The sequence below is a fragment of the Oncorhynchus mykiss genome, chromosome 32, assembly GCF_013265735.2.
Source record: "Oncorhynchus mykiss isolate Arlee chromosome 32, USDA_OmykA_1.1, whole genome shotgun sequence".
NCBI lineage: Eukaryota > Metazoa > Chordata > Actinopteri > Salmoniformes > Salmonidae > Oncorhynchus > Oncorhynchus mykiss.
In genome coordinates, this window is record NC_050572.1 from 37287652 (window position 1) to 37304710 (window position 17059).

Sequence of the window (17059 nt, forward strand, 5' to 3'; positions counted from 1 at the left end):
ACAGGACCGTTTCGTTTGTTTCACTTTGTTATTTTGTATTTTTGTAGTGTTCAGTTTGTCTTATTAAAATGGACACGTACCACGCTGCAAATTGGTCCGACCTCTCTTACTCCTCATCAGAGGAAGACGACGAACGTTACAGTTACACTGACCTGGGTGAATGGAATATGAATGACAGTCATCTAATATTCTGTTACAGAAATAAGGCCATACTCATAAAATACATTTAAAAATCTTAAACGGCATCGACGACCACTGGTCTGCATGCCAATCATTTGATCTCAATCAGTGTCATGGGAATATGCATTTAGATCTTCTTGAATTACCGTTTCATGAGCGAAGTAGAGCAGATGGTGTTAATGTCTGCCCTTGTAAATAAAGTTTAAAACTATATAGCCTTCCTGTATTTTGTTTCAATCAAAGTACATTCTGCCTAGTGACACCCGCTTTTGAGTTGCCACATTAAAATATTTTGGGACTATTAAACTAACCATCATAAAATCTCATAAGAAATAAGGTGGTGATTTTGGTGTAACGGTAATGTTATTTTCATAAAACAGCGTGAGGTTGTTTTTTGAAAATCGGGGAATATTTTGCCAAGGAACATTTTTGGGTTGGTCTCAGAATGTTAGGAAGGGAGAACAGTTAGGAAGGGAGACTTTTAAAGCAGGATGTTGAACGAGTATGGAAGGCCTCACAACTTTTTATTTAAACTTTATTTAACTAGGCAAGTCAGTTAAGAACAAATTCTTATTTTCAATGATTGCTTAGGAACAGTGGAACAGTTAACTGCCTTGTTCAGGAGCAGAACAACAGGTTTGTACTTTGTCAGCTCAGGGATTTGAACTTGCAACCTTTCGGTTATTAGTCCAACACTCTAACCACTAGGCTACGCTGCCAATTTGACAGAATTACCTTATCTTTCAGTCTAATATGACAATTTACTCACATTTGTCGCTCTTCATCAGAAGCATGCTTTGTCAGTAGTTAGGCCTAACTGTCCTCCAAATTTAGCTGGTATTTAGCCCAAAAGTATATGAGAAATCTGATTGGTTGAAGATAGGCCTATGACATTGGCATATGTCTCGTCTTTATGCTGTGCAGAATATCAGATCTCAACAACCATTGGAGAAGTTAACATCACAAGTAGGTTTAGGCTACCACGTCCTTATGATATATACACTGAAAAAATATATAAACCCAACATGCAACAATTTAAGATTTTACTGATATACAGCTCATATAAGGAAGTCAGTCTATTTAAATAAATTAATTAGGCCTTAATCTATGGATTTCACATGACTGAGAATCTGTTGGTCACAGATACCTTACAAAAAGGTAGGGGTGTGGATCAGAAAACCATTCAGTCTCTGATGTGACCATCATTTGCCTCATGCAGTGCAACATCTCCTTCACAGAGTTGATCAGGCTGTTGATTGTGTCCTGTGGAATGTTGTCCCACTCCTATTCAATGGCTGTGCAAAGTTGCTTGTTATTGGCGGGAACTGGAACACGCTGTCATACACGTCGATCCAGGGTGACATGTCTGGGTGACAATGGTTGACCTGTCTGGCAAATATGCAAACAGAACTGGGACATTTTCAGCTTCCAGGAATTGTGTACAGATCCTTGTGACATGGGGCCTTTCATTATCATGCTGAAACATGACGTGATGGCGGCGTCTGAATGGCACGACAATGGGCCTCAGGGTCTCTTCACGGTATGTGGTTTCAAATTGCCACAGATAAAATGCAATTGCGTTTGTCTTTAGCTTATGCCCGCCCATACCATAACCCCACCACGAGGCACGCTGTTCAAAACATTGACATCAGCAAATGCTGTGAAGAGCACACTTCTCCAGCATGGCAGTGGCCAGACGGATGTGGAGGTCCTGGGCTGGCGTGGTCACACGTTGTCTGCGGTTGTGAGGCCAGTTGAACGTACTGCCAAATTCTCTAAAACTTTGGTGGCGAAATTAACATTACATTCTCTGGCAACAGCTCTGGTGTCAATTTCTGCTGTCAGCATGCCAATTGCACACTCCCTCAAAACTTGTGGCATTGTGTTGTGTGACAAAACTGCACATTTTAGAGTAGCCTTTTATTGTCCCCAGCACAAGATGCATCTATGTAATGATAATGGTGCTTAATCAGCTTATTGATGTCACACTTGTCAGGTGGATGAATTATTTTGGCAAAGGAGAAATACTCACTAACAGGGATGCAAACAAATTTGTGCACAACATTTTAGAGAAATGTCTGGCCTCTTCTATTTCAGTAGAGTTCAAAAAGTACTCACACTCAAAATCATGAAAAGGAATAGGCAAAGGAGGCTTATTTTAATCCATGCTCGAAAGAACACAAAAAATGCAAGGTTCTATATATGTAGAAAGGAATGGAGCACACATTTTGGCCTTATGCCTTCACCAACGCTGTACAAACAAATTAAGAAGACCAATTTAAGACACACCAGCTGCGCGTAACAGGCGCAAGCAGATAGTTGAGTAGAGACTGGCGAATAGGGAGTCGATGCATATTAACAAGGAATATAAAGAAGAGTATCAATAACGGATGATTCAAATGTCACATATAATTGCAAATAGACAACACTCTGAGCAACATAATATCAGAAGCAATAGATATGAAATACTCCGGTGGGCTAAACTTGAGCTCCGTACCACAGGTAACTACAGTAATTGCGCCAACATATAAACAAATTAAATAAGAAAATGACAATTTCCCAGTGGTGAGAAGGTAATGTTCTGTTTGCTACATATAGGCCTACTAGCCACATGAAGCTACCATTAATTAAGCCTACCATTAATGAAGCCTACCATTAATTAAGCCTACCATTAATTATGCCTACCGAATTCAGAATCAAAAAGTATTCGCAAAAATAACATGATCACTGTGATAGAACGTATTTTGATTGCCAATTTTCTGCATTTATCAAAAGCAGTGGCAACCTGTCATTCAGGGCATTGAGCCCCGCATTTTTAGCAAAAATTCTAAAATAAAAATATGAGGTGGCTTGCCTGTTTTGCATGTTATTTTGGCATTGATATGAGTCACATACCAGTTTGCAAACAATGTAAAATATATATATTGTGGAGTTAATAAAGCAGCAGACAAACATGGTCTCTTTTTTTGTTTTCTTGAGTAAGGCAGCTCCAAAATGTAGGTGTTTCAGCCTAGCTCAGTGCTTTCTGTAGTGGGGCAAGCCAGCAGAATATAGGAGTGTTGCACCGTGATTGGCTGTGTTCTGTCACTCATGGGGACACTATGTCACGGCCAAGTAGTAAGGGTAGACATCGAAAATTCAAGCCCTTAGGCTCCTGCCATAGAATTACATTAGTAGTGCCCTTCCAAGAAGGCTCAAGATCATTGGCCACAGATAAAATGATGTCAAATCACGTTATATGTACAGTAGCTTTGATTGGACTGATCATGTCAACATCTTACTTTAATAATCTTAGCAAGCAGTCATTTTGACTGAATTAATTTGACAATCTACTGGCAAATCCCTTTTTAATCAAATCAAATCAAATCAAATCAAATCAAATTTTATTTGTCACATACACATGGTTAGCAGATGTTAATGCAAGTGTAGCGAAATGCTTGTGCTTCTAGTTCCGACAATGCAGTAATAACCAACAAGTAATCTAACTAACAATTCCAAAACTACTGTCTTGTACACAGTGTGAGGGGATAAAGAATATGTACATAAGGATATATGAATGAGTGATGGTACAGAGCAGCATAGGCAAGATACAGTAGATGGTATCGAGTACAGTATATACATATGAGATGAGTATGTAAACAAAGTGGCATAGTTAAAGTGGCTAGTGATACATGTATTACATAAGGATACAGTCGATGATATAGAGTACAGTATATACGTATGCATATGAGATGAATAATGTAGGGTAAGTAACATTATATAAGGTAGCATTGTTTAAAGTGGCTAGTGATATATTTACATCATTTCCCATTATTAAAGTGGCTGGAGTTGAGTCAGTGTCAGTGTGTTGGCAGCAGCCACTCAATGTTAGTGGTGGCTGTTTAACAGTCTGATGGCCTTGAGATAGAAGCTGTTTTTCAGTCTCTCGGTCCCAGCTTTGATGCACCTGTACTGACCTCGCCTTCTGGATGATAGCGGGGTGAACAGGCAGTGGCTCGGGTGGTTGATGTCCTTGATGATCTTTATGGCCTTCCTGTGACATCGGGTGGTGTAGGTGTCCTGGAGGGCAGGTAGTTTGCCCCCGGTGATGCGTTGTGCAGACCTCACTACCCTCTGGAGAGCCTTACGGTTGAGGGCGGAGCAGTTGCCGTACCAGGCGGTGATACAGCCCGCCAGGATGCTCTCAATTGTGCATCTGTAGAAGTTTGTGAGTGCTTTTGGTGACAAGCCAAATTTCTTCAGCCTCCTAAGGTTGAAGAGGCGCTGCTGCGCCTTCTTCACAATGCTGTCTGTGTGAGTGGACCAATTCAGTTTGTCTGTGATGTGTATGCCGAGGAACTTAAAACTTGCTACCCTCTCCACTACTGTTCTATCGATGTGGATAGGGGGGTGTTCCCTCTGCTGTTTCCTGAAGTCCACAATCATCTCCTTAGTTTTGTTGACGTTGAGTGTGAGGTTATTTTCCTGACACCACACTCCGAGGGCCCTCACCTCCTCCCTGTAGGCCGTCTCGTCGTTGTTGGTAATCAAGCCTACCACTGTTGTGTCGTCCGCAAACTTGATGATTGAGTTGGAGGCGTGCGTGGCCACGCAGTCGTGGGTGAACAGGGAGTACAGGAGAGGGCTCAGAACGCACCCTTGTGGGGCCCCAGTGTTGAGGATCAGCGGGGAGGAGATGTTGTTGCCTACCCTCACCACCTGGGGGCGGCCCGTCAGGAAGTCCAGTACCCAGTTGCACAGGGTGGGGTCGAGACCCAGGGTCTCGAGCTTGATGACGAGCTTGGAGGGTACTATGGTGTTGAATGCCGAGCTGTAGTCAATGAACAGCATTCTCACATAGGTATTCCTCTTGTCCAGATGGGTTAGGGCAGTGTGCAGTGTGGTTGAGATTGCATCGTCTGTGGACCTATTTGGGCGGTAAGCAAATTGGAGTGGGTCTAGGGTGTCAGGTAGGGTGGAGGTGATATGGTCCTTGACTAGTCTCTCAAAGCACTTCATGATGACGGAAGTGAGTGCTACGGGGCGGTAGTCGTTTAGCTCAGTTACCTTAGCTTTCTTGGGAACAGGAACAATGGTGGCCCTCTTGAAGCATGTGGGAACAGCAGACTGGTATAGGGATTGATTGAACATGTCCGTAAACACACCGGCCAGCTGGTCTGCGCATGCTCTGAGGGTGCGGCTGGGGATGCCGTCTGGGCCTGCAGCCTTGCGAGGGTTAACACGTTTAAATGTCTTACTCACCTCGGCTGCAGTGAAGGAGAGACCGCAAGTTTTCGTTGCAGGCCGTGTCAGTGGCACTGTATTGTCCTCAAAGCGGGCAAAAAAGTTATTTAGTCTCCCTGGGAGCAGGACATCCTGGTCCGTGACTGGGCTGGATTTCTTCCTGTAGTCTGTGATTGACTGTAGACCCTGCCACATGCCTCTTGTGTCTGAGCCGTTGAATTGAGATTCTACTTTGTCTCTGTACTGACGCTTAGCTTGTTTGATAGCCTTGCGGAGGGAATAGCTGCACTGTTTGTATTCGGTCATGTTACCAGACACCTTGCCCTGATTAAAAGCAGTGGTTCGCGCTTTCTGTTTCACGCGAATGCTGCCATCAATCCGCGGTTTCTGGTTAGGGAATGTTTTAATCGTTGCTATGGGAACGACATCTTCAACGCACGTTCTAATGAACTCGCACACCGAATCAGCGTATTCGTCAATGTTGTTTTCTGACGCAATACGAAACATGTCCCAGTCCACGTGATGGAAGCAGTCTTGGAGTGTGGAGTCAGCTTGGTCGGACCAGCGTTGGACAGACCTCAGCGTGGGAGCCTCTTGTTTTAGTTTCTGTCTGTAGGCAGGGATCAACAAAATGGAGTCGTGGTCAGCTTTTCCGAAAGGGGGGCGGGGCAGGGCCTTATATGCGTCGCGGAAGTTAGAGTAACAATGATCCAAGGTCTTTCCACCCCTGGTTGCGCAATCGATATGCTGATAAAATTTAGGGAGTCTTGTTTTCAGATTAGCCTTGTCCTTGTCATATAAAGAGAAATAATGAAGAGAGATTATAGATAAAACGCATCGGTGCTCATCAGCCATTGGACATAAACATTACACAAGTTGGAAATCGCAAATTCAACAAAGAGTGGTTTGGAAAGAATCAGTGACAGTGGCTAACTGGAAGCATGGCAACTGGGAAATCGGGGATAAACCAGCACAGACTGGGAAAATGCATTTTGAAAGGTCATCCAACTTGAATTGTAAATCCGGCCTTTGCACATGATGGGACCGCCGTGCCACCTTCCTGTTCAAGTGAGCACATCACAAGGTGAGTCCAAAAATGTCTTATATGCTGCTGCATCAATTATGTAATATGCCAGGGAGATACGTATACTGTAGCTAAGAAAGTAATACAACATTGTCTAGTAAGCTGTTAGTAGCCAATGTGCCTAACCCTAATAATTTGGTCTATTTTCCCCTCTTAATTTCGCCAAACGTTACAGTTCTGACTCGGTGTTGCACATGTAGTCTATAACCTGTTTTTGATCAATTTAATCATTGAATATTGTTAGAACTTTCATTGTCTGAATATGCGCCCCCTTTATTTATCCTACAGTTCTGACTTGGTGTACATGGAGAACACTGTAAGAACGGCCCATGTTCTGAATTCTGTTGCTGTACATTTCAAAAGTGCTGAACAAATAGTTATATTGATTACATCCGTCCTGGCTCATTCATTAATGTCTTAAACAAAATTACGAATTGCCTCTTATCCGCTTGTTGTCCCCTTATGCCATAGTTTGTACATCTCAACTCTCAGTAGAAACCACATTTGTTTAAGCAAGTCTGCCATATCAGTTACGTTTTTGAAAAGCCAGTAAATGAGGCAGAATAAACTGTATCGCTGCCAGACAAGGCTACACTGTTAGCCAGATGTAGCGAGTGTTGGTACTGCTGTTGGGACAGCTTTATGTTGGCCCTAACAGTTTGTGGGCATTGTTTGTCACCGTTATAGTGCAATTAATGTATTGCTTAGTGTTGTGTAATGACTTTGCTGGTGTAACAGTTTTGCTTCCGTCCCTTTCCTCGCCCCTACCTGGGCTCGCACACATTGACAACAGCCACCCTCGAAGCATTGTTACTCATCGCTCCACAAAAGCTGCAGCCCTTGCAGAGCAAGGGGAGTGAAGTCACCGATTGAAACGCTATTAGCGCGCAGCCCGCTAACTAGCTAGCCATTTCACATCGGTTACACTGGCATGCGTCCTACTTCTATTTTTCCCCCACCAAGATTTACATGCTAAAATCGCCACTGATCAAAAGTACCAATAGTAGCCTGATTTCAGATTTGTCCATGTAAACAGGATTAGTAGGGAAATTGTTCTTCTTGCAAAGCATGTAACTTAAACGTTTTAAACAAACTATTATATTAACCTGACTATCCACAATAATCACATTATTGTGTGCATGTAACCGTGCTCAATGTGTGCCCACAAACTGACATAGTCTCAGGGGAAATTATAAAATCTTCACTTCTGTCACTGGGATAAACAGTCGGTCACAGCCAACAGGACTCTCGGTGATGATAGTATAACAGGTTTCGTTAGCTAACGTTACCTTGGTAGATTATAGCCATGTAAATGTTGTACAGCAATAAATAAAAAATTGTATACATCTAATGTACCAAGAACTTCAGCAGTGGGGAAGAGAATGGAACATACACCTACAGTAGCACACACATCAGTTGACGGACGACAAACATACAAGTCCATCAGAGCTACTCCGTGACTATATTAAACCCTCCACTCTCAAATCTCTGTGAATTCAACTAGTGGGCCATTTGTCCCTGTCATTGTGGTCATTCTATTACTTCGCTTTCTTGACCTTAAAGGCTCAATCTGCCAACCTCTTCTTGTGCTCCACAGAACACTGCATAAATGGGCACATGACTTATAATGTGCTCTGACAAGTGCAGTTCAATTTTCGACACTCATCTTGGATGAGTTATGAGTCATCCATCTCCACTGGTTAGCCACCATCAGTGCCATCGGCAAAAATCAGACACATATGGTTTTCAGAGAAAAAGCAAGAGAGCCCGTGACACGACTTCCACTTTTGGACGTGTGCCTCGCTGTTTACAGTCCCCGTTGAAACATATGGGCAATTCCACAATGATGAATTGAGACTGAGATGTCTGACTTAAAATGTATGCCAAACAAGAAACATTGATTTCAAAGTTTCTCAAACCATACAATTCGATGCACAAGGACTACTATCAACAATTTACATTTGACAAAAAACACAATTACTGGAGGATCTGTGCAGATGCAAAGTTTGGTAACAAAATTTCAGTAAAATCTCCCTCAGGTTAAATATCTGCTCTGAAATAAAATTCAAAGATGTCTGCAGAAAGAATGGGGTGTCACCTATGACATGGCACCTTGACTTTGATTAAAAAATATATATATTTGGTTACTGAACTACTGTAAGTGATGTGTATGTACACCGTGTAACATACAGTTGAAGTCGGAAGTTAACATGCACTTAGGTTGGAGACATTAAAACTCGTTTTTCAACCACTCCACAAATTTCTTGTAAACAAACTATAGTTTTGGCAAGTCGGTTAGGATCTACTTTGTGCATGGCACAAGTCATTTTTCCAACAATTGTTTACAGACAGACTATTTCACTTATAATTCACGTTATCACAATTCCAGTGGGTCAGAGGTTTACATACACTAAGTTGACTGTGCCTTTAAACAGCTTGGAAAATTCCAGAAAATTATGTCATGGCTTTAGAAGCTTCTGATAGGCTAATTGACATCATTTGAGTCAATTGGAGGTGTACCGGTGGATGTATTTCAAGGCCTACCTTCAAACTCAGTGCCTCTTTGCTCTGACATCATGGGAAAATCAAAATAAATCAGCCAAGACCTCAGAAAGAAATTGTATGCCTCAAGTCTGGTTCATCCTTTGGAGCAACTTCCAAACACCTCAAGGTACCACATTCATCTGTACAAACAATAGTATGCAAGTATAAACACCATGGGACCATGCAGCCGTCATACCGCTCAGGAAGGAAATGTGTTCTGTGTCCTAGAGATGAATGTACTTTGGTGCGAAAAGTGCAAATCAATCCCAGAACAACAGCAAAGGACCTTGTGAAGATGCTGGAGGAAACAGGTACAAAAGTATCTATATCCACAGTAAAACAAGTCCTATATCCACATAACCTGAAAGGCCGTTGAGCAAGGAAGAAGCCACTGCTCCAAAACCGCCATAAAAAAGCCAGACTACGGTTTGCAGCTAAACATGGGGACAAAGAGCGTACTTTTTTGAGAAATGTCCTCTGGTCTGATGAAACAAAAATAGAACTTTTTGGCCATAATGACCATCGTTATGTTTGGAGGAAAAAGGGGAGGCTTGCAAGCCGAAGAACACCAACCTAACCGTGATGCACGGGGGTGGCAGCATCAAATTGATGGCGTCATGAGGATGGAAAATGATGTGGATGGAAAATGATGTGGATATATTGAAGCAACATCTCAAGACATCAGTCAGGAAGTTAAAGCTTGGTCACAAATGGGTCTTCCAAATGGACAATGACCCCAAACATACTTCCAAAGTTGTGGCGAAATGGCTTAAGGACAACAAAGTCAAGGTATTGGAGTGGCCATCACAAAGCCCTGACCTCAATCCTATAGAAAATTTGTGGGCAGAACTGAAAGATTGTGTGCGAGCAAGGAGGCCTATAAACCTGACTCAGTTACATCAGCTCTATCAGGAGGAATGGGCCAAAATTCACCCAACTTATTGTGGGAAGCTTGTGGAAGGTTACCCAGAACGTTTGACCCAAGTTAAACAATTTAAAGGCAATGCTACCAAATACTAATTGAGTGTATGTACATTTCTGACCCACTGGGAATGTGATGGAAGAAATAAAAGCTGAAATAAATCATTCTCTCTACTATTATTATGACATTTCACATTCTTAAAATAAAGTGGTGATCCTAACTGACTTAAGACAGGGAATTTTTACTCTGATGTCAGGAATTGTGAAAAACTGAGTTTAAATGTATTTGGCTAAGGTGTATGTAAACATCCGACTTCAACTGTAATTGCGGTAAAGGAATTTCATCATGGGTTCCTGATCTGTACACAGAAATACATAAGTATGGAAATGAATGTCCTTCTCTTCATGGTGATGTATCCTAAATAGGCATACAAAGGTAAAAATATGAAATATCCTCCTTTGCATATTTGGGTATTATTTTAATGAGCTCTGCCACCAAACAAGACCAAATGTGGTTGGTCCGTACCGAGCAACAACTGAACGTAGCATTGACAACTATATTTCACAAATTTGGACATCAAAGTACAGCTCAGTAGAGTAGAGTACAGCACACAACAATAAAGTAGAGTAGAGTTCAGTACAGTATAGTATAGTCAAGTAGTATATTTCAGTACAGTATAGTACAGTACTGTTATGGGATTTTTATGAATAATGCCTAAATTATGTATACATTTAGCTTAGAATTATAACTAAACAGAATACTACTCTGCTACTGTATGAATGTATGAATCTTATTATAATCATAATACTGAATATAAGGTGTGTAGTTTTAGTCAAGAATTAGAACAAGGACTTTCTGTTCCTTGGTAGAAACGAATGGAGCTATCGTCAGACCGGCTGGAATACTATGTTCCTTACAGGACATTCTGTCCCTACCCAGGGAGGGGAGAGACCTTGGGCTTGTAGTAGATTGTTTAACAGGTGGCAGACAATGTGAGAAGGCTTGTGAACTATATTGCCATTGTATCTGAGAGGAGGAGGGACATTTATGACGAAATGTGAAGTATATAACCAATGTACATGGTTTTGTGACCAGGGAGGTGTCATTGTAAATAATAATTTATTCTTAACTGACTTGACTAGTTAAACAAAAATAAAAACAGGGCTCAAATTGAGTGAGGGTGGCAATTTCTTGTCTCGCTTAGGGCGGCCACCCATAAATAATGTTGGTGCAGCTGCGTGCGCTCACAAAGGAGATCCCGTACCGGGAAGAAATTAAATATACTTTCACATATGCTCTCACCCCTGGTTATAACAATCAAACAGATTTATTGCTAAATGAAAAACCTGTAGGCTGTTTGCTTCCCAATTATACAAGAGTAATTGTAATGAGCCTTATTCACAAAAAAACATTTGTATCGTCATCCAATGGTAGTCGAACAGACATGAGTTATAGGCCTAATAATGATTTATTGGTAAATGAAAAACTGGTAGACTAATAACCGCCTTAAAAATAACTTTTATTTTCACATTTAGTTAGGAGTCTGTTGTGTTTTGTTAACATTCAAAAGCCACAGTATGATTCTCATAGTATTAAGAATAGAGTGACTTAGCTCTCCCAACCTTGTTTCACATGGTTGATGTAACGCCTATCGCTGTTGATCCTCCCACTTCTGATGACACACCCACGTATGCAGTTACCCATACTTGCAGGTGGAAGCCAAGTACCCCTGACTGCAGTGTGCAATTCGGGCCAGGCTTGATGTGGGCGGAGTCAAACATTTGACCCCACCCACATTTTTTGTCTAAAGTTTGACGGTTACACACTGAATACAAACACACACGTTGAATACAAACATATTTCATTTTTGAAGATCTTAAGAAATATTATATAAAGTGGTACCAGCAGATGTGTTGCAACACTTTGTGCTTCATGCTATGAGACAAGTTACTGATATTTCTGCAGTGAACAACAGACTTGTTATGCATGTCATGTACTGTTAAAATTGTGTTGATAAATGTTATAACTTATATTATTTCATTGAGCATATATATATATATATATATATATTATATATATATATATATATATATATATATATATATATACACACACACACACACACACAATTACTACCTATCCTTATTTATAATGCTATTTACTTTCCTCATGAGAATGGAGACAGACTATACCATATAGACATACTGACAAGCTGAATGTGCTTTGTACATTAAGTTATACCAGCTCCAGTACAGAGATCAGAGACTCGGGTGACTTCAACGTCATCTTTACTAAACAACTTAACACAATTAACAATTGAAACAATTAACACAGCAGACAAAAACAAGGTTTGACCACTCCTCAAAAATGGCTTCACTCCTGCTCCTCAAGAGGCAAAGACAGTAATGTTCTTGTTGTCAACTGCCTCCACATAGAATATCTCAATCTCTCTGTAACATGAATGGTTCCTTGAGAATATTTTCCTCTTCATCCAGGCCATCATACAACCGTAGTCCTTTAAGGGTTGTAATGGAGTCTTCCCTGTCCATCCCAATTACACTGGGGAGGGAAACAGTGGCTTTAAATGTTTGGAGTTCACACTACCTTGCTGCCTCTAAGGTGTCCCTTATAAGAACATCTGCTTCCTTGAAGAAAAAGGAAGAATAAATATTAAGAGTAGTGCCTAATTGGTTGATCAAGTCAAATTACAACCTACTTTCACAATACCACCATGCAAACAAAAGCCACTATTACTAAAAGGGGTTTTCAGTGATATATATATAACTACTCAAGTCATCACAACTATTATGTCTTGCCATGCATCAAGCCTTCAGCATTACACACAGTAGACTACATAACCAGTTCACAGCTCACCGTGCATTTTGTTTTCAGTATCACCTAGAAAGAAAACAGATTGTGGTCAATAAGTAATGTAAAGGAACCTCTAGGGATGTGTATACAAGAATGCACCTTACTTTAGCTAATACCCTATACAGTACCTGATCCTGCATGCTGAAGTGAAATGCTGTGACTTCTCGGGGCGTCTTCTACATCATCCTAAAATATATTGGGGGGGGGGGGGGGGGGGGGCAGTTTAAGTCTTTAATTGGTTTAACAACCTACTCTTCAACTGTACCTTGCAATGGAAGCGCAGTGTGATTTCACTGAGTTATGTATAAATTGCTTCACTGAAACATGGCTCACTGGAGAGACTCTATCCGAAGCGGTGCAGCCAACGGGTTTCTCCACGCATCGCGCTGACAGAAACAAACATCTTTCTGGTAAGAAGAGGGGCGGGGGCGTATGCCTCATGGCCAACGTGACATGGTGTGATGAAAGAAACATACAGGAACTCAAATCCTTCTGTTCACCTGATTTAGAATTCCTCACAATCAAATGTAGACCGCATTATCTACCAAGAGAATTCTCTTCGATTATAATCACAGCCGTATATATCCCCCCCCCAAGCAGACACATCGATGGCTCTGAACGAACTTTATTTAACTCTCTGCAAACTGGAAACGATTTATCCGGAGGCTGCGTTCATTGTAGCTGGGGATTTTAACAAGGCTAATCTGAAAACAAGACTCCCTAAATTTTATCAGCATATCGATTGCGCAACCAGGGGTGGAAAGACCTTGGATCATTGTTACTCTAACTTCCGCGACGCATATAAGGCCTTGCCCCGCCCCCCTTTTGGAAAAGCTGACCACGACTCCATTTTGTTGATCCCTGCCTACAGACAGAAACTAAAACAAGAGGCTCCCACGCTGAGGTCTGTCCAACGCTGGTCCGACCAAGCTGACTCCGACCAAGCACACTCCAAGACTGCTTCCATCACGTGGACTGGGAGATGTTTCGTATTGCATCAGATAACAACATTGACGAATACGCTGATTCGGTGTGCGAGTTCATTAGAACGTGCGTTGAAGATGTCGTTCCCATAGCAACGATAAAAACATTCCCTAACCAGAAACCGTGGATTGATGGCAGCATTCGTGTGAAACTGAAAGCGCGAACCACTGCTTTTAATCAGGGCAAGGTGTCTGGTAACATGACCGAATACAAACAGTGCAGCTATTCCCTCCGCAAGGCTATCAAACAAGCTAAGCGCCAGTACAGAGACAAAGTAGAATCTCAATTCAACGGCTCAGACACAAGAGGCATGTGGCAGGGTCTACAGTCAATCACGGACTACAGGAAGAAATCCAGCCCAGTCACAGACCAGGATGTCTTGCTCCCAGGCAGACTAAATAACTGTTTTGCCCGCTTTGAGGACAATACAGTGCCACTGACACGGCCTGCAACGAAAACATGCGGTCTCTCCTTCACTGCAGCCGAGGTGAGTAAGACATTTAAACGTGTTAACCCTCGCAAGGCTGCAGGCCCAGACGGCATCCCCAGCCGCGCCCTCAGAGCATGCGCAGACCAGCTGGCCTGTGTGTTTACGGACATATTCAATCAATCCCTATACCAGTCTGCTGTTCCCACATGCTTCAAGAGGGCCACCATTGTTCCTGTTCCCAAGAAAGCTAAGGTAACTGAGCTAAGCTAAGGTAACGACTACCGCCCCGTAGCACTCACATCTGTCATCATGAAGTGCTTTGAGAGACTAGTCAAGGACCATATCACCTCCACCCTACCTGACACCCTAGACCCACTCCAATTTGCTTACCGCCCAAATAGGTCCACAGACGATGCAATCTCAACCACACTGCACACTGCCCTAACCCATCTGGACAAGAGGAATACCTATGTGAGAATGCTGTTCATCGACTACAGCTCGGCATTCAACACCATAGTACCCTCCAAGCTCGTCATCAAGCTCGAGACCCTGGGTCTCGACCCCGCCCTGTGCAACTGGGTACTGGACTTCCTGACGGGCCGCCCCCAGGTGGTGAGGGTAGGCAACAACATCTCCTCCCCGCTGATCCTCAACACTGGGGCCCCACAAGGGTGCGTTCTGAGCCCTCTCCTGTACTCCCTGTTCACCCACGACTGCGTGGCCACGCACGCCTCCAACTCAATCATCAAGTTTGCGGACGACACAACAGTGGTAGGCTTGATTACCAACAACGACGAGACGGCCTACAGGGAGGAGGTGAGGGCCCTCGGAGTGTGGTGTCAGGAAAATAACCTGACACTCAACGTCAACAAAACTAAGGAGATGATTGTGGACTTCAGGAAACAGCAGAGGGAACACCCCCCTATCCACATCGATGGAACAGTAGTGGAGAGGGTAGCAAGTTTTAAGTTCCTCGGCATACACATCACAGACAAACTGAATTGGTCCACTCACACAGACAGCATCGTGAAGAAGGCGCAGCAGCGCCTCTTCAACCTCAGGAGGCTGAAGAAATTCGGCTTGTCACCAAAAGCACTCACAAACTTCTACAGATGCACAATCGAGAGCATCCTGGCGGGCTGTATCACCGCCTGGTATGGCAACTGCACCGCCCTCAACCGTAAGGCTCTCCAGAGGGTAGTGAAGTCTGCACAACGCATCACCGGGGGCAAACTACCTGCCCTCCAGGACACCTACACCACCCGATGTCACAGGAAGGCCATAAAGATCATCAAGGACATCAACCACCCGAGCCACTGCCTGTTCACCCCGCTATCATCCAGAAGGCGAGGTCAGTACAGGTAATATCAAAGCTGGGACCGAGAGACTGAAAAACAGCTTCTATCTCAAGGCCATCAGACTGTTAAACAGCCACCACTAACACTGAGTGGCTGCTGCCAACACACTGACACTGACTCAACTCCAGCCACTTTAATAATGGGAATTGATGGGAAATGATGTAAATATATCACTAGCCACTTTAAACAATGCTACCTTATATAATGTTACTTACCCTACATTATTCATCTCATATGCATACGTATATACTGTACTCTATATCATCGACTGTATCCTTATGTAATACTTGTATCACTAGCCACTTTAAACTATGCCACTTTGTTTACATACTCATCTTAGTTGTACATACTGTACTCGATACCATCTACTGTATCTTGCCTATGCTGCTCTGTACCATCACTCATTCATATATCCTTATGTACATATTCTTTATCCCCTTACACTGTGTACAAGACAGTAGTTTTGGAATTGTTAGTTAGATTACTTGTTATTACTGCATTGTCGGAACTAGAAGCACAAGCATTTCGCTACACTCGCATTAACATCTGCTAACCATGTGTATGTGACAAATACAATTTGATTTGATTTGATTTGAAATGATGAAATATTCATCACTAGTGCATATAATGTTTTTGGGATACCCATCCGATTGTGTGATTTTCTTTTTCAAAGGAAAACATGCAGCAAATTAGGCCATGGTGGCGCCTAGTTCTCCTGCAGAACTTTCCCATGCCGTAAGTATTAAACATCATAAAAACTTTTCATTTGCATCCTTAAAATCACTTGTTTCACTGACCTGAATATATTTTCATATTGAATGTATGTCATTCACTCACTAAGGTCTGAAGAAGAGAGGTTGAAAGATCGAAAAAGGCGGCAAAAACAAACGCACTACAGGTAGGATGATGAGTGGTATAGTCTTAAGTTTGATAGGTATGATAACAACAATAATGATAATCGTAAATAATAATAATAATGATTTCATTATTGTATATACTATGTGTAGGCTGTGTAGACTCGCTATGTGTAACTAAGGGAATGGCATCAACAATACACGTTTAGAGCCAGTCAAACACAATAAGGCATACATTGAACACAGAAAATCAAATTGATTACATGACTACAAACCTAGGCTTACTGCTCAAGTAGGCAAATTTGTCCAAATAAGATTCCCTCATTGAGAGCAGATTCCCTCACGTGCAAATGGGCGCTAATTAACCCATGCTAACATCGGTGCGGTAGTTGGTCATATGAAAATGTACCACTGTACTGGTATAACATGAATATTACAAAGTACATTATGCATAATGACAGTCTCACTTACTTCCATGGTTTATATTTTTATCCATGTAGGTCAGGTTCGATTGAGAACTTGGGTGACCTTGAAGGAGACCGGGAAAGGTTTTTGTTAAACGCGTTTGACTCCACCCACATTGAGCCCGGCCCCGAAGAATGACTCCGC

At 42.3% G+C, this 17059-nt stretch overlaps 1 long non-coding RNA gene across 1 annotated transcript; it reads right to left on the minus strand.

Moving 5' to 3' along the window:
* Window positions 1-12034: 12034 nt before the first annotated feature.
* On the minus strand, window positions 12035-17033 carry LOC110489334. Its single transcript, XR_002468554.2, has 4 exons — window positions 16922-17033; window positions 12953-13010; window positions 12828-12851; window positions 12035-12598 (listed from the first exon to the last, which is right to left on the minus strand). It is a non-coding gene; the product is annotated as an uncharacterized LOC110489334 (long non-coding RNA).
* Between the last annotated feature and the right edge of the window lie 26 nt (window positions 17034-17059).